Source organism: Schistocerca piceifrons, unplaced genomic scaffold (genome assembly GCF_021461385.2).
Source record: "Schistocerca piceifrons isolate TAMUIC-IGC-003096 unplaced genomic scaffold, iqSchPice1.1 HiC_scaffold_42, whole genome shotgun sequence".
Classification (NCBI taxonomy): Eukaryota; Metazoa; Arthropoda; class Insecta; order Orthoptera; family Acrididae; genus Schistocerca; species Schistocerca piceifrons.
Window position 1 is genome coordinate 32,578 of NW_025728645.1, and position 26,751 is coordinate 59,328.

Below are 26,751 nucleotides of genomic sequence, written 5' to 3' on the forward strand. Positions count from 1 at the left end.
GCGGCTGTGAGACGAGGAGATGAGCTGCGGCTTCTGGGCGCGACTGTAACGCTGCGCCCTGGATCAAATAACTGGTGACCCATGTGTTTAGTAGTGACGCAACTGCTAGGATGCACCTGAACGTCCATCTTTTGAGAGAGAGAAAATTTTCGCAGTCGGCAGGACTCGAACCTACGCTCCCAGAGGGAATCTGATTTCAAGTCAGACGCCTTAACCACTCGGCCACGACTGCCGGTGGCAGAAGCGACTCCCGACAAGTGAAACGGCCATCTTTAGAAGCAATCTGATGGCAGAAAGCGGCGTGGCCTCACTCTTTCCTGTAGGGTTTCCATTAGCCGTTACGAAAGTGTATTAATTTTCGCCCAGACAGGGACTTGAACCCAGGACCCTTTGGTTGAAAACCTAACGCTCTACCGACTCAGCTATGCGGGCCCACGCACGAGCATTATCGTACAGCTGCGTGGTGAGCGAGTGATTCGCATGTTGTAATTACTGGCTTATGGCTCCAATGGCGACTTCACCGACTTCCCACTGACGCACCGCTGACGCTAGTTTTCTGTCGTCTTAAAACGATGGACATACCTCCAAGCAGCTGCGAGATCTTAAGAAAAGAAACGCTGCACCACTGCCTTCGCCGCACTCGAATGATTCAATTGCGATTCTTAAAAAGAATTGAATGTTCGCTCTGTCCAACACTTTCGAGCACATCTGTGTACTCACGATCTCAGCGACGGCTTTCTGCAGTCCCAGCGTCAGTGCGAGGTGAACCGATGGCCACAGTAAGCAGCGGTCGTCGCGAAACTCAGTAGTCTTAAACGGAAACTTTCGTCTTGTTGAGAATGGCGTCACTGGTTTGCACCCGCATTCGCCCACGCATGTCACATGTGTGCGAAAATTTTTGCTCCTCTCTTTACGCAAAATCGCACGCAGCCGGTAGGATTCGAACCTACGCTCCCATAGGGAATCTGATTTCGAGTCAGACGCCTTAACCACTCGGCCACGACTGCCGGTAGCGCGGCGTTGTCCCGACACATGCAAATGCTACCGTTTGAAGCACTGTGGTGTCAGAAAACGGCGTAGCTGCATTATTTTCCGTAGCGTTTCCACCGCTACCAGACGAATCGCTACCAAAGTTTTAAAATTTCCGCCCGGACAGGGACTTGAACCCTGGACCCTTAGGTTAAAAGCCTAATGCTCTACCGACTGAGCTATCCGGGCTCGGACGACGGTGTGAGACCTCCCACGATGCACAACTGTACATTGACTCATGTCCTTTACTGTTGTGCAATCGTTGCATGGGGCCGTTACTAATAAAACGTCGCCTAAATGCTGTCTGCAAACTTATCGCGCTAAGCTCGTAACACACTATCGAAGACTGCTGGCACACGATGCAACAACAAATTGCACCAGTTGTTACGTCTCATACGTTGGAGCAGAGAATTGACGTGTTTTGTCGACACTCACTGGGCAATTGGAAAATTCGCAAGCATTTCGAATGCAATGTTTCCCACGTTTTCGCTCATTTCGCGGTTCCGTTGAAGACGTTCTTCACCACCTGACACAGAAAAAGGAACGCAGTCGGTAGGGCTTTTTTGATTCTTTTCCTTCAAAGGGAGTTAGTTTTCTAGTGAGTTCCTCTTATGGCATGCACTAGACAACCAGAACTGCTACAGCAGAGAGTCATTTTTGTTGTCAGCTGTAGTTGCATTATCACCAACGGAGAGCAATTCCATTGGCGTCGCATCAAAACGAATACCTGCCGAAACCCGGGATCGAACCAGGGACCTTTAGATCTTCAGTCTAACGCTCTCCCAACTGAGCTATTTCGGCTGACATTGAACGTTGCTGTTTGCATGTGTTCGTTCAGCTCTGCCTCGTTGCCAATTTCACAGTCACCTTCGTCTGATAAGACACAGGGACGCTGAAAGGCGAGCAGCCGATGCAGTGAAGTCCCACACACATTTCTTCTGCTTCCATCATCGTAACAAGCAAACATGTCGACTCGACTCGTGTAATATTCACTTCGCTGACTTCACGTGACGCCGCGCTGACGCTAGAAAACCCGTGCTATGTCGATGTCAGGGGCAACTCGTGTGCAGAGAACGAGACACAAGAAGGAGTGAGCCTCTCCACCGTATGAGAGGCAGTATCTAGCAGATACACACGGTAAAACATTCGACTTGCGTTAGCTCGTAAATTGCTACACGTCATCGTCTGCAAGCTAAAAAGGACACATCTGCACTGCCCAGTGAGGCGACACTTGTACTAACACCCGGTGGGCGGCTGTGAGACGAGGAGATGAGCTGCGGCTTCTGGGCGCGACTGTAACGCTGCGCCCTGGATCAAATAACTGGTGACCCATGTGTTTAGTAGTGACGCAACTGCTAGGATGCACCTGAACGTCCATCTTTTGAGAGAGAGAAAATTTTCGCAGTCGGCAGGACTCGAACCTACGCTCCCAGAGGGAATCTGATTTCAAGTCAGACGCCTTAACCACTCGGCCACGACTGCCGGTGGCAGAAGCGACTCCCGACAAGTGAAACGGCCATCTTTAGAAGCAATCTGATGGCAGAAAGCGGCGTGGCCTCACTCTTTCCTGTAGGGTTTCCATTAGCCGTTACGAAAGTGTATTAATTTTCGCCCAGACAGGGACTTGAACCCAGGACCCTTTGGTTGAAAACCTAACGCTCTACCGACTCAGCTATGCGGGCCCACGCACGAGCATTATCGTACAGCTGCGTGGTGAGCGAGTGATTCGCATGTTGTAATTACTGGCTTATGGCTCCAATGGCGACTTCACCGACTTCCCACTGACGCACCGCTGACGCTAGTTTTCTGTCGTCTTAAAACGATGGACATACCTCCAAGCAGCTGCGAGATCTTAAGAAAAGAAACGCTGCACCACTGCCTTCGCCGCACTCGAATGATTCAATTGCGATTCTTAAAAAGAATTGAATGTTCGCTCTGTCCAACACTTTCGAGCACATCTGTGTACTCACGATCTCAGCGACGGCTTTCTGCAGTCCCAGCGTCAGTGCGAGGTGAACCGATGGCCACAGTAAGCAGCGGTCGTCGCGAAACTCAGTATTCTTAAACGGAAACTTTCGTCTTGTTGAGAATGGCGTCACTGGTTTGCACCCGCATTCGCCCACGCATGTCACATGTGTGCGAAAATTTTTGCTCCTCTCTTTACGCAAAATCGCACGCAGCCGGTAGGATTCGAACCTACGCTCCCATAGGGAATCTGATTTCGAGTCAGACGCCTTAACCACTCGGCCACGACTGCCGGTAGCGCGGCGTTGTCCCGACACATGCAAATGCTACCGTTTGAAGCACTGTGGTGTCAGAAAACGGCGTAGCTGCATTATTTTCCGTAGCGTTTCCACCGCTACCAGACGAATCGCTACCAAAGTTTTAAAATTTCCGCCCGGATAGGGACTTGAACCCTGGACCCTTAGGTTAAAAGCCTAATGCTCTACCGACTGAGCTATCCGGGCTCGGACGACGGTGTGAGACCTCCCACGATGCACAACTGTACATTGACTCATGTCCTTTACTGTTGTGCAATCGTTGCATGGGGCCGTTACTAATAAAACGTCGCCTAAATGCTGTCTGCAAACTTATCGCGCTAAGCTCGTAACACACTATCGAAGACTGCTGGCACACGATGCAACAACAAATTGCACCAGTTGTTACGTCTCATACGTTGGAGCAGAGAATTGACGTGTTTTGTCGACACTCACTGGGCAATTGGAAAATTCGCAAGCATTTCGAATGCAATGTTTCCCACGTTTTCGCTCATTTCGCGGTTCCGTTGAAGACGTTCTTCACCACCTGACACAGAAAAAGGAACGCAGTCGGTAGGGCTTTTTTGATTCTTTTCCTTCAAAGGGAGTTAGTTTTCTAGTGAGTTCCTCTTATGGCATGCACTAGACAACCAGAACTGCTACAGCAGAGAGTCATTTTTGTTGTCAGCTGTAGTTGCATTATCACCAACGGAGAGCAATTCCATTGGCGTCGCATCAAAACGAATACCTGCCGAAACCCGGGATCGAACCAGGGACCTTTAGATCTTCAGTCTAACGCTCTCCCAACTGAGCTATTTCGGCTGACATTGAACGTTGCTGTTTGCATGTGTTCGTTCAGCTCTGCCTCGTTGCCAATTTCACAGTCACCTTCGTCTGATAAGACACAGGGACGCTGAAAGGCGAGCAGCCGATGCAGTGAAGTCCCACACACATTTCTTCTGCTTCCATCATCGTAACAAGCAAACATGTCGACTCGACTCGTGTAATATTCACTTCGCTGACTTCACGTGACGCCGCGCTGACGCTAGAAAACCCGTGCTATGTCGATGTCAGGGGCAACTCGTGTGCAGAGAACGAGACACAAGAAGGAGTGAGCCTCTCCACCGTATGAGAGGCAGTATCTAGCAGATACACACGGTAAAACATTCGACTTGCGTTAGCTCGTAAATTGCTACACGTCATCGTCTGCAAGCTAAAAAGGACACATCTGCACTGCCCAGTGAGGCGACACTTGTACTAACACCCGGTGGGCGGCTGTGAGACGAGGAGATGAGCTGCGGCTTCTGGGCGCGACTGTAACGCTGCGCCCTGGATCAAATAACTGGTGACCCATGTGTTTAGTAGTGACGCAACTGCTAGGATGCACCTGAACGTCCATCTTTTGAGAGAGAGAAAATTTTCGCAGTCGGCAGGACTCGAACCTACGCTCCCAGAGGGAATCTGATTTCAAGTCAGACGCCTTAACCACTCGGCCACGACTGCCGGTGGCAGAAGCGACTCCCGACAAGTGAAACGGCCATCTTTAGAAGCAATCTGATGGCAGAAAGCGGCGTGGCCTCACTCTTTCCTGTAGGGTTTCCATTAGCCGTTACGAAAGTGTATTAATTTTCGCCCAGACAGGGACTTGAACCCAGGACCCTTTGGTTGAAAACCTAACGCTCTACCGACTCAGCTATGCGGGCCCACGCACGAGCATTATCGTACAGCTGCGTGGTGAGCGAGTGATTCGCATGTTGTAATTACTGGCTTATGGCTCCAATGGCGACTTCACCGACTTCCCACTGACGCACCGCTGACGCTAGTTTTCTGTCGTCTTAAAACGATGGACATACCTCCAAGCAGCTGCGAGATCTTAAGAAAAGAAACGCTGCACCACTGCCTTCGCCGCACTCGAATGATTCAATTGCGATTCTTAAAAAGAATTGAATGTTCGCTCTGTCCAACACTTTCGAGCACATCTGTGTACTCACGATCTCAGCGACGGCTTTCTGCAGTCCCAGCGTCAGTGCGAGGTGAACCGATGGCCACAGTAAGCAGCGGTCGTCGCGAAACTCAGTATTCTTAAACGGAAACTTTCGTCTTGTTGAGAATGGCGTCACTGGTTTGCACCCGCATTCGCCCACGCATGTCACATGTGTGCGAAAATTTTTGCTCCTCTCTTTACGCAAAATCGCACGCAGCCGGTAGGATTCGAACCTACGCTCCCATAGGGAATCTGATTTCGAGTCAGACGCCTTAACCACTCGGCCACGACTGCCGGTAGCGCGGCGTTGTCCCGACACATGCAAATGCTACCGTTTGAAGCACTGTGGTGTCAGAAAACGGCGTAGCTGCATTATTTTCCGTAGCGTTTCCACCGCTACCAGACGAATCGCTACCAAAGTTTTAAAATTTCCGCCCGGACAGGGACTTGAACCCTGGACCCTTAGGTTAAAAGCCTAATGCTCTACCGACTGAGCTATCCGGGCTCGGACGACGGTGTGAGACCTCCCACGATGCACAACTGTACATTGACTCATGTCCTTTACTGTTGTGCAATCGTTGCATGGGGCCGTTACTAATAAAACGTCGCCTAAATGCTGTCTGCAAACTTATCGCGCTAAGCTCGTAACACACTATCGAAGACTGCTGGCACACGATGCAACAACAAATTGCACCAGTTGTTACGTCTCATACGTTGGAGCAGAGAATTGACGTGTTTTGTCGACACTCACTGGGCAATTGGAAAATTCGCAAGCATTTCGAATGCAATGTTTCCCACGTTTTCGCTCATTTCGCGGTTCCGTTGAAGACGTTCTTCACCACCTGACACAGAAAAAGGAACGCAGTCGGTAGGGCTTTTTTGATTCTTTTCCTTCAAAGGGAGTTAGTTTTCTAGTGAGTTCCTCTTATGGCATGCACTAGACAACCAGAACTGCTACAGCAGAGAGTCATTTTTGTTGTCAGCTGTAGTTGCATTATCACCAACGGAGAGCAATTCCATTGGCGTCGCATCAAAACGAATACCTGCCGAAACCCGGGATCGAACCAGGGACCTTTAGATCTTCAGTCTAACGCTCTCCCAACTGAGCTATTTCGGCTGACATTGAACGTTGCTGTTTGCATGTGTTCGTTCAGCTCTGCCTCGTTGCCAATTTCACAGTCACCTTCGTCTGATAAGACACAGGGACGCTGAAAGGCGAGCAGCCGATGCAGTGAAGTCCCACACACATTTCTTCTGCTTCCATCATCGTAACAAGCAAACATGTCGACTCGACTCGTGTAATATTCACTTCGCTGACTTCACGTGACGCCGCGCTGACGCTAGAAAACCCGTGCTATGTCGATGTCAGGGGCAACTCGTGTGCAGAGAACGAGACACAAGAAGGAGTGAGCCTCTCCACCGTATGAGAGGCAGTATCTAGCAGATACACACGGTAAAACATTCGACTTGCGTTAGCTCGTAAATTGCTACACGTCATCGTCTGCAAGCTAAAAAGGACACATCTGCACTGCCCAGTGAGGCGACACTTGTACTAACACCCGGTGGGCGGCTGTGAGACGAGGAGATGAGCTGCGGCTTCTGGGCGCGACTGTAACGCTGCGCCCTGGATCAAATAACTGGTGACCCATGTGTTTAGTAGTGACGCAACTGCTAGGATGCACCTGAACGTCCATCTTTTGAGAGAGAGAAAATTTTCGCAGTCGGCAGGACTCGAACCTACGCTCCCAGAGGGAATCTGATTTCAAGTCAGACGCCTTAACCACTCGGCCACGACTGCCGGTGGCAGAAGCGACTCCCGACAAGTGAAACGGCCATCTTTAGAAGCAATCTGATGGCAGAAAGCGGCGTGGCCTCACTCTTTCCTGTAGGGTTTCCATTAGCCGTTACGAAAGTGTATTAATTTTCGCCCAGACAGGGACTTGAACCCAGGACCCTTTGGTTGAAAACCTAACGCTCTACCGACTCAGCTATGCGGGCCCACGCACGAGCATTATCGTACAGCTGCGTGGTGAGCGAGTGATTCGCATGTTGTAATTACTGGCTTATGGCTCCAATGGCGACTTCACCGACTTCCCACTGACGCACCGCTGACGCTAGTTTTCTGTCGTCTTAAAACGATGGACATACCTCCAAGCAGCTGCGAGATCTTAAGAAAAGAAACGCTGCACCACTGCCTTCGCCGCACTCGAATGATTCAATTGCGATTCTTAAAAAGAATTGAATGTTCGCTCTGTCCAACACTTTCGAGCACATCTGTGTACTCACGATCTCAGCGACGGCTTTCTGCAGTCCCAGCGTCAGTGGGAGGTGAACCGATGGCCACAGTAAGCAGCGGTCGTCGCGAAACTCAGTATTCTTAAACGGAAACTTTCGTCTTGTTGAGAATGGCGTCACTGGTTTGCACCCGCATTCGCCCACGCATGTCACATGTGTGCGAAAATTTTTGCTCCTCTCTTTACGCAAAATCGCACGCAGCCGGTAGGATTCGAACCTACGCTCCCATAGGGAATCTGATTTCGAGTCAGACGCCTTAACCACTCGGCCACGACTGCCGGTAGCGCGGCGTTGTCCCGACACATGCAAATGCTACCGTTTGAAGCACTGTGGTGTCAGAAAACGGCGTAGCTGCATTATTTTCCGTAGCGTTTCCACCGCTACCAGACGAATCGCTACCAAAGTTTTAAAATTTCCGCCCGGACAGGGACTTGAACCCTGGACCCTTAGGTTAAAAGCCTAATGCTCTACCGACTGAGCTATCCGGGCTCGGACGACGGTGTGAGACCTCCCACGATGCACAACTGTACATTGACTCATGTCCTTTACTGTTGTGCAATCGTTGCATGGGGCCGTTACTAATAAAACGTCGCCTAAATGCTGTCTGCAAACTTATCGCGCTAAGCTCGTAACACACTATCGAAGACTGCTGGCACACGATGCAACAACAAATTGCACCAGTTGTTACGTCTCATACGTTGGAGCAGAGAATTGACGTGTTTTGTCGACACTCACTGGGCAATTGGAAAATTCGCAAGCATTTCGAATGCAATGTTTCCCACGTTTTCGCTCATTTCGCGGTTCCGTTGAAGACGTTCTTCACCACCTGACACAGAAAAAGGAACGCAGTCGGTAGGGCTTTTTTGATTCTTTTCCTTCAAAGGGAGTTAGTTTTCTAGTGAGTTCCTCTTATGGCATGCACTAGACAACCAGAACTGCTACAGCAGAGAGTCATTTTTGTTGTCAGCTGTAGTTGCATTATCACCAACGGAGAGCAATTCCATTGGCGTCGCATCAAAACGAATACCTGCCGAAACCCGGGATCGAACCAGGGACCTTTAGATCTTCAGTCTAACGCTCTCCCAACTGAGCTATTTCGGCTGACATTGAACGTTGCTGTTTGCATGTGTTCGTTCAGCTCTGCCTCGTTGCCAATTTCACAGTCACCTTCGTCTGATAAGACACAGGGACGCTGAAAGGCGAGCAGCCGATGCAGTGAAGTCCCACACACATTTCTTCTGCTTCCATCATCGTAACAAGCAAACATGTCGACTCGACTCGTGTAATATTCACTTCGCTGACTTCACGTGACGCCGCGCTGACGCTAGAAAACCCGTGCTATGTCGATGTCAGGGGCAACTCGTGTGCAGAGAACGAGACACAAGAAGGAGTGAGCCTCTCCACCGTATGAGAGGCAGTATCTAGCAGATACACACGGTAAAACATTCGACTTGCGTTAGCTCGTAAATTGCTACACGTCATCGTCTGCAAGCTAAAAAGGACACATCTGCACTGCCCAGTGAGGCGACACTTGTACTAACACCCGGTGGGCGGCTGTGAGACGAGGAGATGAGCTGCGGCTTCTGGGCGCGACTGTAACGCTGCGCCCTGGATCAAATAACTGGTGACCCATGTGTTTAGTAGTGACGCAACTGCTAGGATGCACCTGAACGTCCATCTTTTGAGAGAGAGAAAATTTTCGCAGTCGGCAGGACTCGAACCTACGCTCCCAGAGGGAATCTGATTTCAAGTCAGACGCCTTAACCACTCGGCCACGACTGCCGGTGGCAGAAGCGACTCCCGACAAGTGAAACGGCCATCTTTAGAAGCAATCTGATGGCAGAAAGCGGCGTGGCCTCACTCTTTCCTGTAGGGTTTCCATTAGCCGTTACGAAAGTGTATTAATTTTCGCCCAGACAGGGACTTGAACCCAGGACCCTTTGGTTGAAAACCTAACGCTCTACCGACTCAGCTATGCGGGCCCACGCACGAGCATTATCGTACAGCTGCGTGGTGAGCGAGTGATTCGCATGTTGTAATTACTGGCTTATGGCTCCAATGGCGACTTCACCGACTTCCCACTGACGCACCGCTGACGCTAGTTTTCTGTCGTCTTAAAACGATGGACATACCTCCAAGCAGCTGCGAGATCTTAAGAAAAGAAACGCTGCACCACTGCCTTCGCCGCACTCGAATGATTCAATTGCGATTCTTAAAAAGAATTGAATGTTCGCTCTGTCCAACACTTTCGAGCACATCTGTGTACTCACGATCTCAGCGACGGCTTTCTGCAGTCCCAGCGTCAGTGCGAGGTGAACCGATGGCCACAGTAAGCAGCGGTCGTCGCGAAACTCAGTATTCTTAAACGGAAACTTTCGTCTTGTTGAGAATGGCGTCACTGGTTTGCACCCGCATTCGCCCACGCATGTCACATGTGTGCGAAAATTTTTGCTCCTCTCTTTACGCAAAATCGCACGCAGCCGGTAGGATTCGAACCTACGCTCCCATAGGGAATCTGATTTCGAGTCAGACGCCTTAACCACTCGGCCACGACTGCCGGTAGCGCGGCGTTGTCCCGACACATGCAAATGCTACCGTTTGAAGCACTGTGGTGTCAGAAAACGGCGTAGCTGCATTATTTTCCGTAGCGTTTCCACCGCTACCAGACGAATCGCTACCAAAGTTTTAAAATTTCCGCCCGGACAGGGACTTGAACCCTGGACCCTTAGGTTAAAAGCCTAATGCTCTACCGACTGAGCTATCCGGGCTCGGACGACGGTGTGAGACCTCCCACGATGCACAACTGTACATTGACTCATGTCCTTTACTGTTGTGCAATCGTTGCATGGGGCCGTTACTAATAAAACGTCGCCTAAATGCTGTCTGCAAACTTATCGCGCTAAGCTCGTAACACACTATCGAAGACTGCTGGCACACGATGCAACAACAAATTGCACCAGTTGTTACGTCTCATACGTTGGAGCAGAGAATTGACGTGTTTTGTCGACACTCACTGGGCAATTGGAAAATTCGCAAGCATTTCGAATGCAATGTTTCCCACGTTTTCGCTCATTTCGCGGTTCCGTTGAAGACGTTCTTCACCACCTGACACAGAAAAAGGAACGCAGTCGGTAGGGCTTTTTTGATTCTTTTCCTTCAAAGGGAGTTAGTTTTCTAGTGAGTTCCTCTTATGGCATGCACTAGACAACCAGAACTGCTACAGCAGAGAGTCATTTTTGTTGTCAGCTGTAGTTGCATTATCACCAACGGAGAGCAATTCCATTGGCGTCGCATCAAAACGAATACCTGCCGAAACCCGGGATCGAACCAGGGACCTTTAGATCTTCAGTCTAACGCTCTCCCAACTGAGCTATTTCGGCTGACATTGAACGTTGCTGTTTGCATGTGTTCGTTCAGCTCTGCCTCGTTGCCAATTTCACAGTCACCTTCGTCTGATAAGACACAGGGACGCTGAAAGGCGAGCAGCCGATGCAGTGAAGTCCCACACACATTTCTTCTGCTTCCATCATCGTAACAAGCAAACATGTCGACTCGACTCGTGTAATATTCACTTCGCTGACTTCACGTGACGCCGCGCTGACGCTAGAAAACCCGTGCTATGTCGATGTCAGGGGCAACTCGTGTGCAGAGAACGAGACACAAGAAGGAGTGAGCCTCTCCACCGTATGAGAGGCAGTATCTAGCAGATACACACGGTAAAACATTCGACTTGCGTTAGCTCGTAAATTGCTACACGTCATCGTCTGCAAGCTAAAAAGGACACATCTGCACTGCCCAGTGAGGCGACACTTGTACTAACACCCGGTGGGCGGCTGTGAGACGAGGAGATGAGCTGCGGCTTCTGGGCGCGACTGTAACGCTGCGCCCTGGATCAAATAACTGGTGACCCATGTGTTTAGTAGTGACGCAACTGCTAGGATGCACCTGAACGTCCATCTTTTGAGAGAGAGAAAATTTTCGCAGTCGGCAGGACTCGAACCTACGCTCCCAGAGGGAATCTGATTTCAAGTCAGACGCCTTAACCACTCGGCCACGACTGCCGGTGGCAGAAGCGACTCCCGACAAGTGAAACGGCCATCTTTAGAAGCAATCTGATGGCAGAAAGCGGCGTGGCCTCACTCTTTCCTGTAGGGTTTCCATTAGCCGTTACGAAAGTGTATTAATTTTCGCCCAGACAGGGACTTGAACCCAGGACCCTTTGGTTGAAAACCTAACGCTCTACCGACTCAGCTATGCGGGCCCACGCACGAGCATTATCGTACAGCTGCGTGGTGAGCGAGTGATTCGCATGTTGTAATTACTGGCTTATGGCTCCAATGGCGACTTCACCGACTTCCCACTGACGCACCGCTGACGCTAGTTTTCTGTCGTCTTAAAACGATGGACATACCTCCAAGCAGCTGCGAGATCTTAAGAAAAGAAACGCTGCACCACTGCCTTCGCCGCACTCGAATGATTCAATTGCGATTCTTAAAAAGAATTGAATGTTCGCTCTGTCCAACACTTTCGAGCACATCTGTGTACTCACGATCTCAGCGACGGCTTTCTGCAGTCCCAGCGTCAGTGCGAGGTGAACCGATGGCCACAGTAAGCAGCGGTCGTCGCGAAACTCAGTATTCTTAAACGGAAACTTTCGTCTTGTTGAGAATGGCGTCACTGGTTTGCACCCGCATTCGCCCACGCATGTCACATGTGTGCGAAAATTTTTGCTCCTCTCTTTACGCAAAATCGCACGCAGCCGGTAGGATTCGAACCTACGCTCCCATAGGGAATCTGATTTCGAGTCAGACGCCTTAACCACTCGGCCACGACTGCCGGTAGCGCGGCGTTGTCCCGACACATGCAAATGCTACCGTTTGAAGCACTGTGGTGTCAGAAAACGGCGTAGCTGCATTATTTTCCGTAGCGTTTCCACCGCTACCAGACGAATCGCTACCAAAGTTTTAAAATTTCCGCCCGGACAGGGACTTGAACCCTGGACCCTTAGGTTAAAAGCCTAATGCTCTACCGACTGAGCTATCCGGGCTCGGACGACGGTGTGAGACCTCCCACGATGCACAACTGTACATTGACTCATGTCCTTTACTGTTGTGCAATCGTTGCATGGGGCCGTTACTAATAAAACGTCGCCTAAATGCTGTCTGCAAACTTATCGCGCTAAGCTCGTAACACACTATCGAAGACTGCTGGCACACGATGCAACAACAAATTGCACCAGTTGTTACGTCTCATACGTTGGAGCAGAGAATTGACGTGTTTTGTCGACACTCACTGGGCAATTGGAAAATTCGCAAGCATTTCGAATGCAATGTTCCCCACGTTTTCGCTCATTTCGCGGTTCCGTTGAAGACGTTCTTCACCACCTGACACAGAAAAAGGAACGCAGTCGGTAGGGCTTTTTTGATTCTTTTCCTTCAAAGGGAGTTAGTTTTCTAGTGAGTTCCTCTTATGGCATGCACTAGACAACCAGAACTGCTACAGCAGAGAGTCATTTTTGTTGTCAGCTGTAGTTGCATTATCACCAACGGAGAGCAATTCCATTGGCGTCGCATCAAAACGAATACCTGCCGAAACCCGGGATCGAACCAGGGACCTTTAGATCTTCAGTCTAACGCTCTCCCAACTGAGCTATTTCGGCTGACATTGAACGTTGCTGTTTGCATGTGTTCGTTCAGCTCTGCCTCGTTGCCAATTTCACAGTCACCTTCGTCTGATAAGACACAGGGACGCTGAAAGGCGAGCAGCCGATGCAGTGAAGTCCCACACACATTTCTTCTGCTTCCATCATCGTAACAAGCAAACATGTCGACTCGACTCGTGTAATATTCACTTCGCTGACTTCACGTGACGCCGCGCTGACGCTAGAAAACCCGTGCTATGTCGATGTCAGGGGCAACTCGTGTGCAGAGAACGAGACACAAGAAGGAGTGAGCCTCTCCACCGTATGAGAGGCAGTATCTAGCAGATACACACGGTAAAACATTCGACTTGCGTTAGCTCGTAAATTGCTACACGTCATCGTCTGCAAGCTAAAAAGGACACATCTGCACTGCCCAGTGAGGCGACACTTGTACTAACACCCGGTGGGCGGCTGTGAGACGAGGAGATGAGCTGCGGCTTCTGGGCGCGACTGTAACGCTGCGCCCTGGATCAAATAACTGGTGACCCATGTGTTTAGTAGTGACGCAACTGCTAGGATGCACCTGAACGTCCATCTTTTGAGAGAGAGAAAATTTTCGCAGTCGGCAGGACTCGAACCTACGCTCCCAGAGGGAATCTGATTTCAAGTCAGACGCCTTAACCACTCGGCCACGACTGCCGGTGGCAGAAGCGACTCCCGACAAGTGAAACGGCCATCTTTAGAAGCAATCTGATGGCAGAAAGCGGCGTGGCCTCACTCTTTCCTGTAGGGTTTCCATTAGCCGTTACGAAAGTGTATTAATTTTCGCCCAGACAGGGACTTGAACCCAGGACCCTTTGGTTGAAAACCTAACGCTCTACCGACTCAGCTATGCGGGCCCACGCACGAGCATTATCGTACAGCTGCGTGGTGAGCGAGTGATTCGCATGTTGTAATTACTGGCTTATGGCTCCAATGGCGACTTCACCGACTTCCCACTGACGCACCGCTGACGCTAGTTTTCTGTCGTCTTAAAACGATGGACATACCTCCAAGCAGCTGCGAGATCTTAAGAAAAGAAACGCTGCACCACTGCCTTCGCCGCACTCGAATGATTCAATTGCGATTCTTAAAAAGAATTGAATGTTCGCTCTGTCCAACACTTTCGAGCACATCTGTGTACTCACGATCTCAGCGACGGCTTTCTGCAGTCCCAGCGTCAGTGCGAGGTGAACCGATGGCCACAGTAAGCAGCGGTCGTCGCGAAACTCAGTAGTCTTAAACGGAAACTTTCGTCTTGTTGAGAATGGCGTCACTGGTTTGCACCCGCATTCGCCCACGCATGTCACATGTGTGCGAAAATTTTTGCTCCTCTCTTTACGCAAAATCGCACGCAGCCGGTAGGATTCGAACCTACGCTCCCATAGGGAATCTGATTTCGAGTCAGACGCCTTAACCACTCGGCCACGACTGCCGGTAGCGCGGCGTTGTCCCGACACATGCAAATGCTACCGTTTGAAGCACTGTGGTGTCAGAAAACGGCGTAGCTGCATTATTTTCCGTAGCGTTTCCACCGCTACCAGACGAATCGCTACCAAAGTTTTAAAATTTCCGCCCGGACAGGGACTTGAACCCTGGACCCTTAGGTTAAAAGCCTAATGCTCTACCGACTGAGCTATCCGGGCTCGGACGACGGTGTGAGACCTCCCACGATGCACAACTGTACATTGACTCATGTCCTTTACTGTTGTGCAATCGTTGCATGGGGCCGTTACTAATAAAACGTCGCCTAAATGCTGTCTGCAAACTTATCGCGCTAAGCTCGTAACACACTATCGAAGACTGCTGGCACACGATGCAACAACAAATTGCACCAGTTGTTACGTCTCATACGTTGGAGCAGAGAATTGACGTGTTTTGTCGACACTCACTGGGCAATTGGAAAATTCGCAAGCATTTCGAATGCAATGTTTCCCACGTTTTCGCTCATTTCGCGGTTCCGTTGAAGACGTTCTTCACCACCTGACACAGAAAAAGGAACGCAGTCGGTAGGGCTTTTTTGATTCTTTTCCTTCAAAGGGAGTTAGTTTTCTAGTGAGTTCCTCTTATGGCATGCACTAGACAACCAGAACTGCTACAGCAGAGAGTCATTTTTGTTGTCAGCTGTAGTTGCATTATCACCAACGGAGAGCAATTCCATTGGCGTCGCATCAAAACGAATACCTGCCGAAACCCGGGATCGAACCAGGGACCTTTAGATCTTCAGTCTAACGCTCTCCCAACTGAGCTATTTCGGCTGACATTGAACGTTGCTGTTTGCATGTGTTCGTTCAGCTCTGCCTCGTTGCCAATTTCACAGTCACCTTCGTCTGATAAGACACAGGGACGCTGAAAGGCGAGCAGCCGATGCAGTGAAGTCCCACACACATTTCTTCTGCTTCCATCATCGTAACAAGCAAACATGTCGACTCGACTCGTGTAATATTCACTTCGCTGACTTCACGTGACGCCGCGCTGACGCTAGAAAACCCGTGCTATGTCGATGTCAGGGGCAACTCGTGTGCAGAGAACGAGACACAAGAAGGAGTGAGCCTCTCCACCGTATGAGAGGCAGTATCTAGCAGATACACACGGTAAAACATTCGACTTGCGTTAGCTCGTAAATTGCTACACGTCATCGTCTGCAAGCTAAAAAGGACACATCTGCACTGCCCAGTGAGGCGACACTTGTACTAACACCCGGTGGGCGGCTGTGAGACGAGGAGATGAGCTGCGGCTTCTGGGCGCGACTGTAACGCTGCGCCCTGGATCAAATAACTGGTGACCCATGTGTTTAGTAGTGACGCAACTGCTAGGATGCACCTGAACGTCCATCTTTTGAGAGAGAGAAAATTTTCGCAGTCGGCAGGACTCGAACCTACGCTCCCAGAGGGAATCTGATTTCAAGTCAGACGCCTTAACCACTCGGCCACGACTGCCGGTGGCAGAAGCGACTCCCGACAAGTGAAACGGCCATCTTTAGAAGCAATCTGATGGCAGAAAGCGGCGTGGCCTCACTCTTTCCTGTAGGGTTTCCATTAGCCGTTACGAAAGTGTATTAATTTTCGCCCAGACAGGGACTTGAACCCAGGACCCTTTGGTTGAAAACCTAACGCTCTACCGACTCAGCTATGCGGGCCCACGCACGAGCATTATCGTACAGCTGCGTGGTGAGCGAGTGATTCGCATGTTGTAATTACTGGCTTATGGCTCCAATGGCGACTTCACCGACTTCCCACTGACGCACCGCTGACGCTAGTTTTCTGTCGTCTTAAAACGATGGACATACCTCCAAGCAGCTGCGAGATCTTAAGAAAAGAAACGCTGCACCACTGCCTTCGCCGCACTCGAATGATTCAATTGCGATTCTTAAAAAGAATTGAATGTTCGCTCTGTCCAACACTTTCGAGCACATCTGTGTACTCACGATCTCAGCGACGGCTTTCTGCAGTCCCAGCGTCAGTGCGAGGTGAACCGATGGCCACAGTAAGCAGCGGTCGTCGCGAAACTCAGTAGTCTTAAACGGAAACTTTCGTCTTGTTGAGAATGGCGTCACTGGTTTGCACCCGCATTCGCCCACGCATGTCACATGTGTGCGAAAATTTTTGCTCCTCTCTTTACGCAAAATCGCACGCAGCCGGTAGGATTCGAACCTACGCTCCCATAGGGAATCTGATTTCGAGTCAGACGCCTTAACCACTCGGCCACGACTGCCGGTAGCGCGGCGTTGTCCCGACACATGCAAATGCTACCGTTTGAAGCACTGTGGTGTCAGAAAACGGCGTAGCTGCATTATTTTCCGTAGCGTTTCCACCGCTACCAGACGAATCGCTACCAAAGTTTTAAAATTTCCGCCCGGACAGGGACTTGAACCCTGGACCCTTAGGTTAAAAGCCTAATGCTCTACCGACTGAGCTATCCGGGCTCGGACGACGGTGTGAGACCTCCCACGATGCACAACTGTACATTGACTCATGTCCTTTACTGTTGTGCAATCGTTGCATGGGGCCGTTACTAATAAAACGTCGCCTAAATGCTGTCTGCAAACTTATCGCGCTAAGCTCGTAACACACTATCGAAGACTGCTGGCACACGATGCAACAACAAATTGCACCAGTTGTTACGTCTCATACGTTGGAGCAGAGAATTGACGTGTTTTGTCGACACTCACTGGGCAATTGGAAAATTCGCAAGCATTTCGAATGCAATGTTTCCCACGTTTTCGCTCATTTCGCGGTTCCGTTGAAGACGTTCTTCACCACCTGACACAGAAAAAGGAACGCAGTCGGTAGGGCTTTTTTGATTCTTTTCCTTCAAAGGGAGTTAGTTTTCTAGTGAGTTCCTCTTATGGCATGCACTAGACAACCAGAACTGCTACAGCAGAGAGTCATTTTTGTTGTCAGCTGTAGTTGCATTATCACCAACGGAGAGCAATTCCATTGGCGTCGCATCAAAACGAATACCTGCCGAAACCCGGGATCGAACCAGGGACCTTTAGATCTTCAGTCTAACGCTCTCCCAACTGAGCTATTTCGGCTGACATTGAACGTTGCTGTTTGCATGTGTTCGTTCAGCTCTGCCTCGTTGCCAATTTCACAGTCACCTTCGTCTGATAAGACACAGGGACGCTGAAAGGCGAGCAGCCGATGCAGTGAAGTCCCACACACATTTCTTCTGCTTCCATCATCGTAACAAGCAAACATGTCGACTCGACTCGTGTAATATTCACTTCGCTGACTTCACGTGACGCCGCGCTGACGCTAGAAAACCCGTGCTATGTCGATGTCAGGGGCAACTCGTGTGCAGAGAACGAGACACAAGAAGGAGTGAGCCTCTCCACCGTATGAGAGGCAGTATCTAGCAGATACACACGGTAAAACATTCGACTTGCGTTAGCTCGTAAATTGCTACACGTCATCGTCTGCAAGCTAAAAAGGACACATCTGCACTGCCCAGTGAGGCGACACTTGTACTAACACCCGGTGGGCGGCTGTGAGACGAGGAGATGAGCTGCGGCTTCTGGGCGCGACTGTAACGCTGCGCCCTGGATCAAATAACTGGTGACCCATGTGTTTAGTAGTGACGCAACTGCTAGGATGCACCTGAACGTCCATCTTTTGAGAGAGAGAAAATTTTCGCAGTCGGCAGGACTCGAACCTACGCTCCCAGAGGGAATCTGATTTCAAGTCAGACGCCTTAACCACTCGGCCACGACTGCCGGTGGCAGAAGCGACTCCCGACAAGTGAAACGGCCATCTTTAGAAGCAATCTGATGGCAGAAAGCGGCGTGGCCTCACTCTTTCCTGTAGGGTTTCCATTAGCCGTTACGAAAGTGTATTAATTTTCGCCCAGACAGGGACTTGAACCCAGGACCCTTTGGTTGAAAACCTAACGCTCTACCGACTCAGCTATGCGGGCCCACGCACGAGCATTATCGTACAGCTGCGTGGTGAGCGAGTGATTCGCATGTTGTAATTACTGGCTTATGGCTCCAATGGCGACTTCACCGACTTCCCACTGACGCACCGCTGACGCTAGTTTTCTGTCGTCTTAAAACGATGGACATACCTCCAAGCAGCTGCGAGATCTTAAGAAAAGAAACGCTGCACCACTGCCTTCGCCGCACTCGAATGATTCAATTGCGATTCTTAAAAAGAATTGAATGTTCGCTCTGTCCAACACTTTCGAGCACATCTGTGTACTCACGATCTCAGCGACGGCTTTCTGCAGTCCCAGCGTCAGTGCGAGGTGAACCGATGGCCACAGTAAGCAGCGGTCGTCGCGAAACTCAGTAGTCTTAAACGGAAACTTTCGTCTTGTTGAGAATGGCGTCACTGGTTTGCACCCGCATTCGCCCACGCATGTCACATGTGTGCGAAAATTTTTGCTCCTCTCTTTACGCAAAATCGCACGCAGCCGGTAGGATTCGAACCTACGCTCCCATAGGGAATCTGATTTCGAGTCAGACGCCTTAACCACTCGGCCACGACTGCCGGTAGCGCGGCGTTGTCCCGACACATGCAAATGCTACCGTTTGAAGCACTGTGGTGTCAGAAAACGGCGTAGCTGCATTATTTTCCGTAGCGTTTCCACCGCTACCAGACGAATCGCTACCAAAGTTTTAAAATTTCCGCCCGGACAGGGACTTGAACCCTGGACCCTTAGGTTAAAAGCCTAATGCTCTACCGACTGAGCTATCCGGGCTCGGACGACGGTGTGAGACCTCCCACGATGCACAACTGTACATTGACTCATGTCCTTTACTGTTGTGCAATCGTTGCATGGGGCCGTTACTAATAAAACGTCGCCTAAATGCTGTCTGCAAACTTATCGCGCTAAGCTCGTAACACACTATCGAAGACTGCTGGCACACGATGCAACAACAAATTGCACCAGTTGTTACGTCTCATACGTTGGAGCAGAGAATTGACGTGTTTTGTCGACACTCACTGGGCAATTGGAAAATTCGCAAGCATTTCGAATGCAATGTTTCCCACGTTTTCGCTCATTTCGCGGTTCCGTTGAAGACGTTCTTCACCACCTGACACAGAAAAAGGAACGCAGTCGGTAGGGCTTTTTTGATTCTTTTCCTTCAAAGGGAGTTAGTTTTCTAGTGAGTTCCTCTTATGGCATGCACTAGACAACCAGAACTGCTACAGCAGAGAGTCATTTTTGTTGTCAGCTGTAGTTGCATTATCACCAACGGAGAGCAATTCCATTGGCGTCGCATCAAAACGAATACCTGCCGAAACCCGGGATCGAACCAGGGACCTTTAGATCTTCAGTCTAACGCTCTCCCAACTGAGCTATTTCGGCTGACATTGAACGTTGCTGTTTGCATGTGTTCGTTCAGCTCTGCCTCGTTGCCAATTTCACAGTCACCTTCGTCTGATAAGACACAGGGACGCTGAAAGGCGAGCAGCCGATGCAGTGAAGTCCCACACACATTTCTTCTGCTTCCATCATCGTAACAAGCAAACATGTCGACTCGACTCGTGTAATATTCACTTCGCTGACTTCACGTGACGCCGCGCTGACGCTAGAAAACCCGTGCTATGTCGATGTCAGGGGCAACTCGTGTGCAGAGAACGAGACACAAGAAGGAGTGAGCCTCTCCACCGTATGAGAGGCAGTATCTAGCAGATACACACGGTAAAACATTCGACTTGCGTTAGCTCGTAAATTGCTACACGTCATCGTCTGCAAGCTAAAAAGGACACATCTGCACTGCCCAGTGAGGCGACACTTGTACTAACACCCGGTGGGCGGCTGTGAGACGAGGAGATGAGCTGCGGCTTCTGGGCGCGACTGTAACGCTGCGCCCTGGATCAAATAACTGGTGACCCATGTGTTTAGTAGTGACGCAACTGCTAGGATGCACCTGAACGTCCATCTTTTGAGAGAGAGAAAATTTTCGCAGTCGGCAGGACTCGAACCTACGCTCCCAGAGGGAATCTGATTTCAAGTCAGACGCCTTAACCACTCGGCCACGACTGCCGGTGGCAGAAGCGACTCCCGACAAGTGAAACGGCCATCTTTAGAAGCAATCTGATGGCAGAAAGCGGCGTGGCCTCACTCTTTCCTGTAGGGTTTCCATTAGCCGTTACGAAAGTGTATTAATTTTCGCCCAGACAGGGACTTGAACCCAGGACCCTTTGGTTGAAAACCTAACGCTCTACCGACTCAGCTATGCGGGCCCACGCACGAGCATTATCGTACAGCTGCGTGGTGAGCGAGTGATTCGCATGTTGTAATTACTGGCTTATGGCTCCAATGGCGACTTCACCGACTTCCCACTGACGCACCGCTGACGCTAGCTTTCTGTCGTCTTAAAACGATGGACATACCTCCAAGCAGCTGCGAGATCTTAAGAAAAGAAACGCTGCACCACTGCCTTCGCCGCACTCGAATGATTCAATTGCGATTCTTAAAAAGAATTGAATGTTCGCTCTGTCCAACACTTTCGAGCACATCTGTGTACTCACGATCTCAGCGACGGCTTTCTGCAGTCCCAGCGTCAGTGCGAGGTGAACCGATGGCCACAGTAAGCAGCGGTCGTCGCGAAACTCAGTATTCTTAAACGGAAACTTTCGTCTTGTTGAGAATGGCGTCACTGGTTTGCACCCGCATTCGCCCACGCATGTCACATGTGTGCGAAAATTTTTGCTCCTCTCTTTACGCAAAATCGCACGCAGCCGGTAGGATTCGAACCTACGCTCCCATAGGGAATCTGATTTCGAGTCAGACGCCTTAACCACTCGGCCACGACTGCCGGTAGCGCGGCGTTGTCCCGACACATGCAAATGCTACCGTTTGAAGCACTGTGGTGTCAGAAAACGGCGTAGCTGCATTATTTTCCGTAGCGTTTCCACCGCTACCAGACGAATCGCTACCAAAGTTTTAAAATTTCCGCCCGGACAGGGACTTGAACCCTGGACCCTTAGGTTAAAAGCCTAATGCTCTACCGACTGAGCTATCCGGGCTCGGACGACGGTGTGAGACCTCCCACGATGCACAACTGTACATTGACTCATGTCCTTTACTGTTGTGCAATCGTTGCATGGGGCCGTTACTAATAAAACGTCGCCTAAATGCTGTCTGCAAACTTATCGCGCTAAGCTCGTAACACACTATCGAAGACTGCTGGCACACGATGCAACAACAAATTGCACCAGTTGTTACGTCTCATACGTTGGAGCAGAGAATTGACGTGTTTTGTCGACACTCACTGGGCAATTGGAAAATTCGCAAGCATTTCGAATGCAATGTTTCCCACGTTTTCGCTCATTTCGCGGTTCCGTTGAAGACGTTCTTCACCACCTGACACAGAAAAAGGAACGCAGTCGGTAGGGCTTTTTTGATTCTTTTCCTTCAAAGGGAGTTAGTTTTCTAGTGAGTTCCTCTTATGGCATGCACTAGACAACCAGAACTGCTACAGCAGAGAGTCATTTTTGTTGTCAGCTGTAGTTGCATTATCACCAACGGAGAGCAATTCCATTGGCGTCGCATCAAAACGAATACCTGCCGAAACCCGGGATCGAACCAGGGACCTTTAGATCTTCAGTCTAACGCTCTCCCAACTGAGCTATTTCGGCTGACATTGAACGTTGCTGTTTGCATGTGTTCGTTCAGCTCTGCCTCGTTGCCAATTTCACAGTCACCTTCGTCTGATAAGACACAGGGACGCTGAAAGGCGAGCAGCCGATGCAGTGAAGTCCCACACACATTTCTTCTGCTTCCATCATCGTAACAAGCAAACATGTCGACTCGACTCGTGTAATATTCACTTCGCTGACTTCACGTGACGCCGCGCTGACGCTAGAAAACCCGTGCTATGTCGATGTCAGGGGCAACTCGTGTGCAGAGAACGAGACACAAGAAGGAGTGAGCCTCTCCACCGTATGAGAGGCAGTATCTAGCAGATACACACGGTAAAACATTCGACTTGCGTTAGCTCGTAAATTGCTACACGTCATCGTCTGCAAGCTAAAAAGGACACATCTGCACTGCCCAGTGAGGCGACACTTGTACTAACACCCGGTGGGCGGCTGTGAGACGAGGAGATGAGCTGCGGCTTCTGGGCGCGACTGTAACGCTGCGCCCTGGATCAAATAACTGGTGACCCATGTGTTTAGTAGTGACGCAACTGCTAGGATGCACCTGAACGTCCATCTTTTGAGAGAGAGAAAATTTTCGCAGTCGGCAGGACTCGAACCTACGCTCCCAGAGGGAATCTGATTTCAAGTCAGACGCCTTAACCACTCGGCCACGACTGCCGGTGGCAGAAGCGACTCCCGACAAGTGAAACGGCCATCTTTAGAAGCAATCTGATGGCAGAAAGCGGCGTGGCCTCACTCTTTCCTGTAGGGTTTCCATTAGCCGTTACGAAAGTGTATTAATTTTCGCCCAGACAGGGACTTGAACCCAGGACCCTTTGGTTGAAAACCTAACGCTCTACCGACTCAGCTATGCGGGCCCACGCACGAGCATTATCGTACAGCTGCGTGGTGAGCGAGTGATTCGCATGTTGTAATTACTGGCTTATGGCTCCAATGGCGACTTCACCGACTTCCCACTGACGCACCGCTGACGCTAGTTTTCTGTCGTCTTAAAACGATGGACATACCTCCAAGCAGCTGCGAGATCTTAAGAAAAGAAACGCTGCACCACTGCCTTCGCCGCACTCGAATGATTCAATTGCGATTCTTAAAAAGAATTGAATGTTCGCTCTGTCCAACACTTTCGAGCACATCTGTGTACTCACGATCTCAGCGACGGCTTTCTGCAGTCCCAGCGTCAGTGCGAGGTGAACCGATGGCCACAGTAAGCAGCGGTCGTCGCGAAACTCAGTATTCTTAAACGGAAACTTTCGTCTTGTTGAGAATGGCGTCACTGGTTTGCACCCGCATTCGCCCACGCATGTCACATGTGTGCGAAAATTTTTGCTCCTCTCTTTACGCAAAATCGCACGCAGCCGGTAGGATTCGAACCTACGCTCCCATAGGGAATCTGATTTCGAGTCAGACGCCTTAACCACTCGGCCACGACTGCCGGTAGCGCGGCGTTGTCCCGACACATGCAAATGCTACCGTTTGAAGCACTGTGGTGTCAGAAAACGGCGTAGCTGCATTATTTTCCGTAGCGTTTCCACCGCTACCAGACGAATCGCTACCAAAGTTTTAAAATTTCCGCCCGGACAGGGACTTGAACCCTGGACCCTTAGGTTAAAAGCCTAATGCTCTACCGACTGAGCTATCCGGGCTCGGACGACGGTGTGAGACCTCCCACGATGCACAACTGTACATTGACTCATGTCCTTTACTGTTGTGCAATCGTTGCATGGGGCCGTTACTAATAAAACGTCGCCTAAATGCTGTCTGCAAACTTATCGCGCTAAGCTCGTAACACACTATCGAAGACTGCTGGCACACGATGCAACAACAAATTGCACCAGTTGTTACGTCTCATACGTTGGAGCAGAGAATTGACGTGTTTTGTCGACACTCACTGGGCAATTGGAAAATTCGCAAGCATTTCGAATGCAATGTTTCCCACGTTTTCGCTCATTTCGCGGTTCCGTTGAAGACGTTCTTCACCACCTGACACAGAAAAAGGAACGCAGTCGGTAGGGCTTTTTTGATTCTTTTCCTTCAAAGGGAGTTAGTTTTCTAGTGAGTTCCTCTTATGGCATGCACTAGACAACCAGAACTGCTACAGCAGAGAGTCATTTTTGTTGTCAGCTGTAGTTGCATTATCACCAACGCAGAGCAATTCCATTGGCGTCGCATCAAAACGAATACCTGCCGAAACCCGGGATCGAACCAGGGACCTTTAGATCTTCAGTCTAACGCTCTCCCAACTGAGCTATTTCGGCTGACATTGAACGTTGCTGTTTGCATGTGTTCGTTCAGCTCTGCCTCGTTGCCAATTTCACAGTCACCTTCGTCTGATAAGACACAGGGACGCTGAAAGGCGAGCAGCCGATGCAGTGAAGTCCCACACACATTTCTTCTGCTTCCATCATCGTAACAAGCAAACATGTCGACTCGACTCGTGTAATATTCACTTCGCTGACTTCACGTGACGCCGCGCTGACGCTAGAAAACCCGTGCTATGTCGATGTCAGGGGCAACTCGTGTGCAGAGAACGAGACACAAGAAGGAGTGAGCCTCTCCACCGTATGAGAGGCAGTATCTAGCAGATACACACGGTAAAACATTCGACTTGCGTTAGCTCGTAAATTGCTACACGTCATCGTCTGCAAGCTAAAAAGGACACATCTGCACTGCCCAGTGAGGCGACACTTGTACTAACACCCGGTGGGCGGCTGTGAGACGAGGAGATGAGCTGCGGCTTCTGGGCGCGACTGTAACGCTGCGCCCTGGATCAAATAACTGGTGACCCATGTGTTTAGTAGTGACGCAACTGCTAGGATGCACCTGAACGTCCATCTTTTGAGAGAGAGAAAATTTTCGCAGTCGGCAGGACTCGAACCTACGCTCCCCAGAGGGAATCTGATTTCAAGTCAGACGCCTTAACCACTCGGCCACGACTGCCGGTGGCAGAAGCGACTCCCGACAAGTGAAACGGCCATCTTTAGAAGCAATCTGATGGCAGAAAGCGGCGTGGCCTCACTCTTTCCTGTAGGGTTTCCATTAGCCGTTACGAAAGTGTATTAATTTTCGCCCAGACAGGGACTTGAACCCAGGACCCTTTGGTTGAAAACCTAACGCTCTACCGACTCAGCTATGCGGGCCCACGCACGAGCATTATCGTACAGCTGCGTGGTGAGCGAGTGATTCGCATGTTGTAATTACTGGCTTATGGCTCCAATGGCGACTTCACCGACTTCCCACTGACGCACCGCTGACGCTAGTTTTCTGTCGTCTTAAAACGATGGACATACCTCCAAGCAGCTGCGAGATCTTAAGAAAAGAAACGCTGCACCACTGCCTTCGCCGCACTCGAATGATTCAATTGCGATTCTTAAAAAGAATTGAATGTTCGCTCTGTCCAACACTTTCGAGCACATCTGTGTACTCACGATCTCAGCGACGGCTTTCTGCAGTCCCAGCGTCCAGTGCGAGGTGAACCGATGGCCACAGTAAGCAGCGGTCGTCGCGAAACTCAGTAGTCTTAAACGGAAACTTTCGTCTTGTTGAGAATGGCGTCACTGGTTTGCACCCGCATTCGCCCACGCATGTCACATGTGTGCGAAAATTTTTGCTCCTCTCTTTACGCAAAATCGCACGCAGCCGGTAGGATTCGAACCTACGCTCCCATAGGGAATCTGATTTCGAGTCAGACGCCTTAACCACTCGGCCACGACTGCCGGTAGCGCGGCGTTGTCCCGACACATGCAAATGCTACCGTTTGAAGCACTGTGGTGTCAGAAAACGGCGTAGCTGCATTATTTTCCGTAGCGTTTCCACCGCTACCAGACGAATCGCTACCAAAGTTTTTAAAATTTCCGCCCGGACAGGGACTTGAACCCTGGACCCTTAGGTTAAAAGCCTAATGCTCTACCGACTGAGCTATCCGGGCTCGGACGACGGTGTGAGACCTCCCACGATGCACAACTGTACATTGACTCATGTCCTTTACTGTTGTGCAATCGTTGCATGGGGCCGTTACTAATAAAACGTCGCCTAAATGCTGTCTGCAAACTTATCGCGCTAAGCTCGTAACACACTATCGAAGACTGCTGGCACACGATGCAACAACAAATTGCACCAGTTGTTACGTCTCATACGTTGGAGCAGAGAATTGACGTGTTTTGTCGACACTCACTGGGCAATTGGAAAATTCGCAAGCATTTCGAATGCAATGTTTCCCACGTTTCGCTCATTTCGCGGTTCCGTTGAAGACGTTCTTCACCACCTGACACAGAAAAAGGAACGCAGTCGGTAGGGCTTTTTTGATTCTTTTCCTTCAAAGGGAGTTAGTTTTCTAGTGAGTTCCTCTTATGGCATGCACTAGACAACCAGAACTGCTACAGCAGAGAG

General features: G+C 50.3%; 47 non-coding genes across 47 annotated transcripts; all 47 read right to left on the reverse strand.

The window, feature by feature from the left end:
* Positions 1-150: 150 nt before the first annotated feature.
* Positions 151-232, reverse strand: Trnas-uga. The gene has a single exon. It is a non-coding gene; the product is annotated as a tRNA-Ser (tRNA).
* Positions 233-925: 693 nt separating this feature from the next.
* Trnas-cga lies at positions 926-1,007 on the reverse strand. The gene has a single exon. It is a non-coding gene; the product is annotated as a tRNA-Ser (tRNA).
* Positions 1,008-1,145: 138 nt separating this feature from the next.
* Positions 1,146-1,218, reverse strand: Trnak-uuu. The gene has a single exon. It is a non-coding gene; the product is annotated as a tRNA-Lys (tRNA).
* Positions 1,219-1,757: 539 nt separating this feature from the next.
* Positions 1,758-1,830, reverse strand: Trnaf-gaa. The gene has a single exon. It is a non-coding gene; the product is annotated as a tRNA-Phe (tRNA).
* Positions 1,831-2,429: 599 nt separating this feature from the next.
* Trnas-uga lies at positions 2,430-2,511 on the reverse strand. Its single transcript has one exon. It is a non-coding gene; the product is annotated as a tRNA-Ser (tRNA).
* A 693-nt stretch (positions 2,512-3,204) lies between these two features.
* Trnas-cga lies at positions 3,205-3,286 on the reverse strand. Its single transcript has one exon. It is a non-coding gene; the product is annotated as a tRNA-Ser (tRNA).
* Positions 3,287-3,424: 138 nt separating this feature from the next.
* Trnak-uuu lies at positions 3,425-3,497 on the reverse strand. Its single transcript has one exon. It is a non-coding gene; the product is annotated as a tRNA-Lys (tRNA).
* A 539-nt stretch (positions 3,498-4,036) lies between these two features.
* Positions 4,037-4,109, reverse strand: Trnaf-gaa. Its single transcript has one exon. It is a non-coding gene; the product is annotated as a tRNA-Phe (tRNA).
* Positions 4,110-4,708: 599 nt separating this feature from the next.
* Positions 4,709-4,790, reverse strand: Trnas-uga. Its single transcript has one exon. It is a non-coding gene; the product is annotated as a tRNA-Ser (tRNA).
* A 693-nt stretch (positions 4,791-5,483) lies between these two features.
* Positions 5,484-5,565, reverse strand: Trnas-cga. Its single transcript has one exon. It is a non-coding gene; the product is annotated as a tRNA-Ser (tRNA).
* A 138-nt stretch (positions 5,566-5,703) lies between these two features.
* Positions 5,704-5,776, reverse strand: Trnak-uuu. The gene has a single exon. It is a non-coding gene; the product is annotated as a tRNA-Lys (tRNA).
* A 539-nt stretch (positions 5,777-6,315) lies between these two features.
* On the reverse strand, positions 6,316-6,388 carry Trnaf-gaa. Its single transcript has one exon. It is a non-coding gene; the product is annotated as a tRNA-Phe (tRNA).
* Positions 6,389-6,987: 599 nt separating this feature from the next.
* On the reverse strand, positions 6,988-7,069 carry Trnas-uga. Its single transcript has one exon. It is a non-coding gene; the product is annotated as a tRNA-Ser (tRNA).
* Positions 7,070-7,762: 693 nt separating this feature from the next.
* Positions 7,763-7,844, reverse strand: Trnas-cga. Its single transcript has one exon. It is a non-coding gene; the product is annotated as a tRNA-Ser (tRNA).
* A 138-nt stretch (positions 7,845-7,982) lies between these two features.
* On the reverse strand, positions 7,983-8,055 carry Trnak-uuu. Its single transcript has one exon. It is a non-coding gene; the product is annotated as a tRNA-Lys (tRNA).
* A 539-nt stretch (positions 8,056-8,594) lies between these two features.
* Trnaf-gaa lies at positions 8,595-8,667 on the reverse strand. Its single transcript has one exon. It is a non-coding gene; the product is annotated as a tRNA-Phe (tRNA).
* Positions 8,668-9,266: 599 nt separating this feature from the next.
* On the reverse strand, positions 9,267-9,348 carry Trnas-uga. Its single transcript has one exon. It is a non-coding gene; the product is annotated as a tRNA-Ser (tRNA).
* A 693-nt stretch (positions 9,349-10,041) lies between these two features.
* On the reverse strand, positions 10,042-10,123 carry Trnas-cga. Its single transcript has one exon. It is a non-coding gene; the product is annotated as a tRNA-Ser (tRNA).
* Positions 10,124-10,261: 138 nt separating this feature from the next.
* Positions 10,262-10,334, reverse strand: Trnak-uuu. Its single transcript has one exon. It is a non-coding gene; the product is annotated as a tRNA-Lys (tRNA).
* Positions 10,335-10,873: 539 nt separating this feature from the next.
* Trnaf-gaa lies at positions 10,874-10,946 on the reverse strand. The gene has a single exon. It is a non-coding gene; the product is annotated as a tRNA-Phe (tRNA).
* A 599-nt stretch (positions 10,947-11,545) lies between these two features.
* Positions 11,546-11,627, reverse strand: Trnas-uga. The gene has a single exon. It is a non-coding gene; the product is annotated as a tRNA-Ser (tRNA).
* A 693-nt stretch (positions 11,628-12,320) lies between these two features.
* Positions 12,321-12,402, reverse strand: Trnas-cga. Its single transcript has one exon. It is a non-coding gene; the product is annotated as a tRNA-Ser (tRNA).
* A 138-nt stretch (positions 12,403-12,540) lies between these two features.
* On the reverse strand, positions 12,541-12,613 carry Trnak-uuu. Its single transcript has one exon. It is a non-coding gene; the product is annotated as a tRNA-Lys (tRNA).
* A 539-nt stretch (positions 12,614-13,152) lies between these two features.
* On the reverse strand, positions 13,153-13,225 carry Trnaf-gaa. Its single transcript has one exon. It is a non-coding gene; the product is annotated as a tRNA-Phe (tRNA).
* Positions 13,226-13,824: 599 nt separating this feature from the next.
* Trnas-uga lies at positions 13,825-13,906 on the reverse strand. Its single transcript has one exon. It is a non-coding gene; the product is annotated as a tRNA-Ser (tRNA).
* Positions 13,907-14,599: 693 nt separating this feature from the next.
* Positions 14,600-14,681, reverse strand: Trnas-cga. Its single transcript has one exon. It is a non-coding gene; the product is annotated as a tRNA-Ser (tRNA).
* A 138-nt stretch (positions 14,682-14,819) lies between these two features.
* On the reverse strand, positions 14,820-14,892 carry Trnak-uuu. The gene has a single exon. It is a non-coding gene; the product is annotated as a tRNA-Lys (tRNA).
* Positions 14,893-15,431: 539 nt separating this feature from the next.
* Positions 15,432-15,504, reverse strand: Trnaf-gaa. The gene has a single exon. It is a non-coding gene; the product is annotated as a tRNA-Phe (tRNA).
* A 599-nt stretch (positions 15,505-16,103) lies between these two features.
* On the reverse strand, positions 16,104-16,185 carry Trnas-uga. Its single transcript has one exon. It is a non-coding gene; the product is annotated as a tRNA-Ser (tRNA).
* Positions 16,186-16,878: 693 nt separating this feature from the next.
* Positions 16,879-16,960, reverse strand: Trnas-cga. The gene has a single exon. It is a non-coding gene; the product is annotated as a tRNA-Ser (tRNA).
* A 138-nt stretch (positions 16,961-17,098) lies between these two features.
* Trnak-uuu lies at positions 17,099-17,171 on the reverse strand. Its single transcript has one exon. It is a non-coding gene; the product is annotated as a tRNA-Lys (tRNA).
* A 539-nt stretch (positions 17,172-17,710) lies between these two features.
* On the reverse strand, positions 17,711-17,783 carry Trnaf-gaa. Its single transcript has one exon. It is a non-coding gene; the product is annotated as a tRNA-Phe (tRNA).
* Positions 17,784-18,382: 599 nt separating this feature from the next.
* Positions 18,383-18,464, reverse strand: Trnas-uga. Its single transcript has one exon. It is a non-coding gene; the product is annotated as a tRNA-Ser (tRNA).
* A 693-nt stretch (positions 18,465-19,157) lies between these two features.
* On the reverse strand, positions 19,158-19,239 carry Trnas-cga. The gene has a single exon. It is a non-coding gene; the product is annotated as a tRNA-Ser (tRNA).
* Positions 19,240-19,377: 138 nt separating this feature from the next.
* Positions 19,378-19,450, reverse strand: Trnak-uuu. The gene has a single exon. It is a non-coding gene; the product is annotated as a tRNA-Lys (tRNA).
* Positions 19,451-19,989: 539 nt separating this feature from the next.
* Positions 19,990-20,062, reverse strand: Trnaf-gaa. Its single transcript has one exon. It is a non-coding gene; the product is annotated as a tRNA-Phe (tRNA).
* Positions 20,063-20,661: 599 nt separating this feature from the next.
* Trnas-uga lies at positions 20,662-20,743 on the reverse strand. The gene has a single exon. It is a non-coding gene; the product is annotated as a tRNA-Ser (tRNA).
* Positions 20,744-21,436: 693 nt separating this feature from the next.
* Positions 21,437-21,518, reverse strand: Trnas-cga. The gene has a single exon. It is a non-coding gene; the product is annotated as a tRNA-Ser (tRNA).
* Positions 21,519-21,656: 138 nt separating this feature from the next.
* On the reverse strand, positions 21,657-21,729 carry Trnak-uuu. Its single transcript has one exon. It is a non-coding gene; the product is annotated as a tRNA-Lys (tRNA).
* A 539-nt stretch (positions 21,730-22,268) lies between these two features.
* Positions 22,269-22,341, reverse strand: Trnaf-gaa. The gene has a single exon. It is a non-coding gene; the product is annotated as a tRNA-Phe (tRNA).
* Positions 22,342-22,940: 599 nt separating this feature from the next.
* Trnas-uga lies at positions 22,941-23,022 on the reverse strand. The gene has a single exon. It is a non-coding gene; the product is annotated as a tRNA-Ser (tRNA).
* Positions 23,023-23,715: 693 nt separating this feature from the next.
* Trnas-cga lies at positions 23,716-23,797 on the reverse strand. The gene has a single exon. It is a non-coding gene; the product is annotated as a tRNA-Ser (tRNA).
* Positions 23,798-23,935: 138 nt separating this feature from the next.
* On the reverse strand, positions 23,936-24,008 carry Trnak-uuu. The gene has a single exon. It is a non-coding gene; the product is annotated as a tRNA-Lys (tRNA).
* A 539-nt stretch (positions 24,009-24,547) lies between these two features.
* Trnaf-gaa lies at positions 24,548-24,620 on the reverse strand. Its single transcript has one exon. It is a non-coding gene; the product is annotated as a tRNA-Phe (tRNA).
* A 599-nt stretch (positions 24,621-25,219) lies between these two features.
* On the reverse strand, positions 25,220-25,302 carry Trnas-uga. Its single transcript has one exon. It is a non-coding gene; the product is annotated as a tRNA-Ser (tRNA).
* A 694-nt stretch (positions 25,303-25,996) lies between these two features.
* On the reverse strand, positions 25,997-26,078 carry Trnas-cga. The gene has a single exon. It is a non-coding gene; the product is annotated as a tRNA-Ser (tRNA).
* A 139-nt stretch (positions 26,079-26,217) lies between these two features.
* On the reverse strand, positions 26,218-26,290 carry Trnak-uuu. Its single transcript has one exon. It is a non-coding gene; the product is annotated as a tRNA-Lys (tRNA).
* Positions 26,291-26,751: the final 461 nt, after the last annotated feature.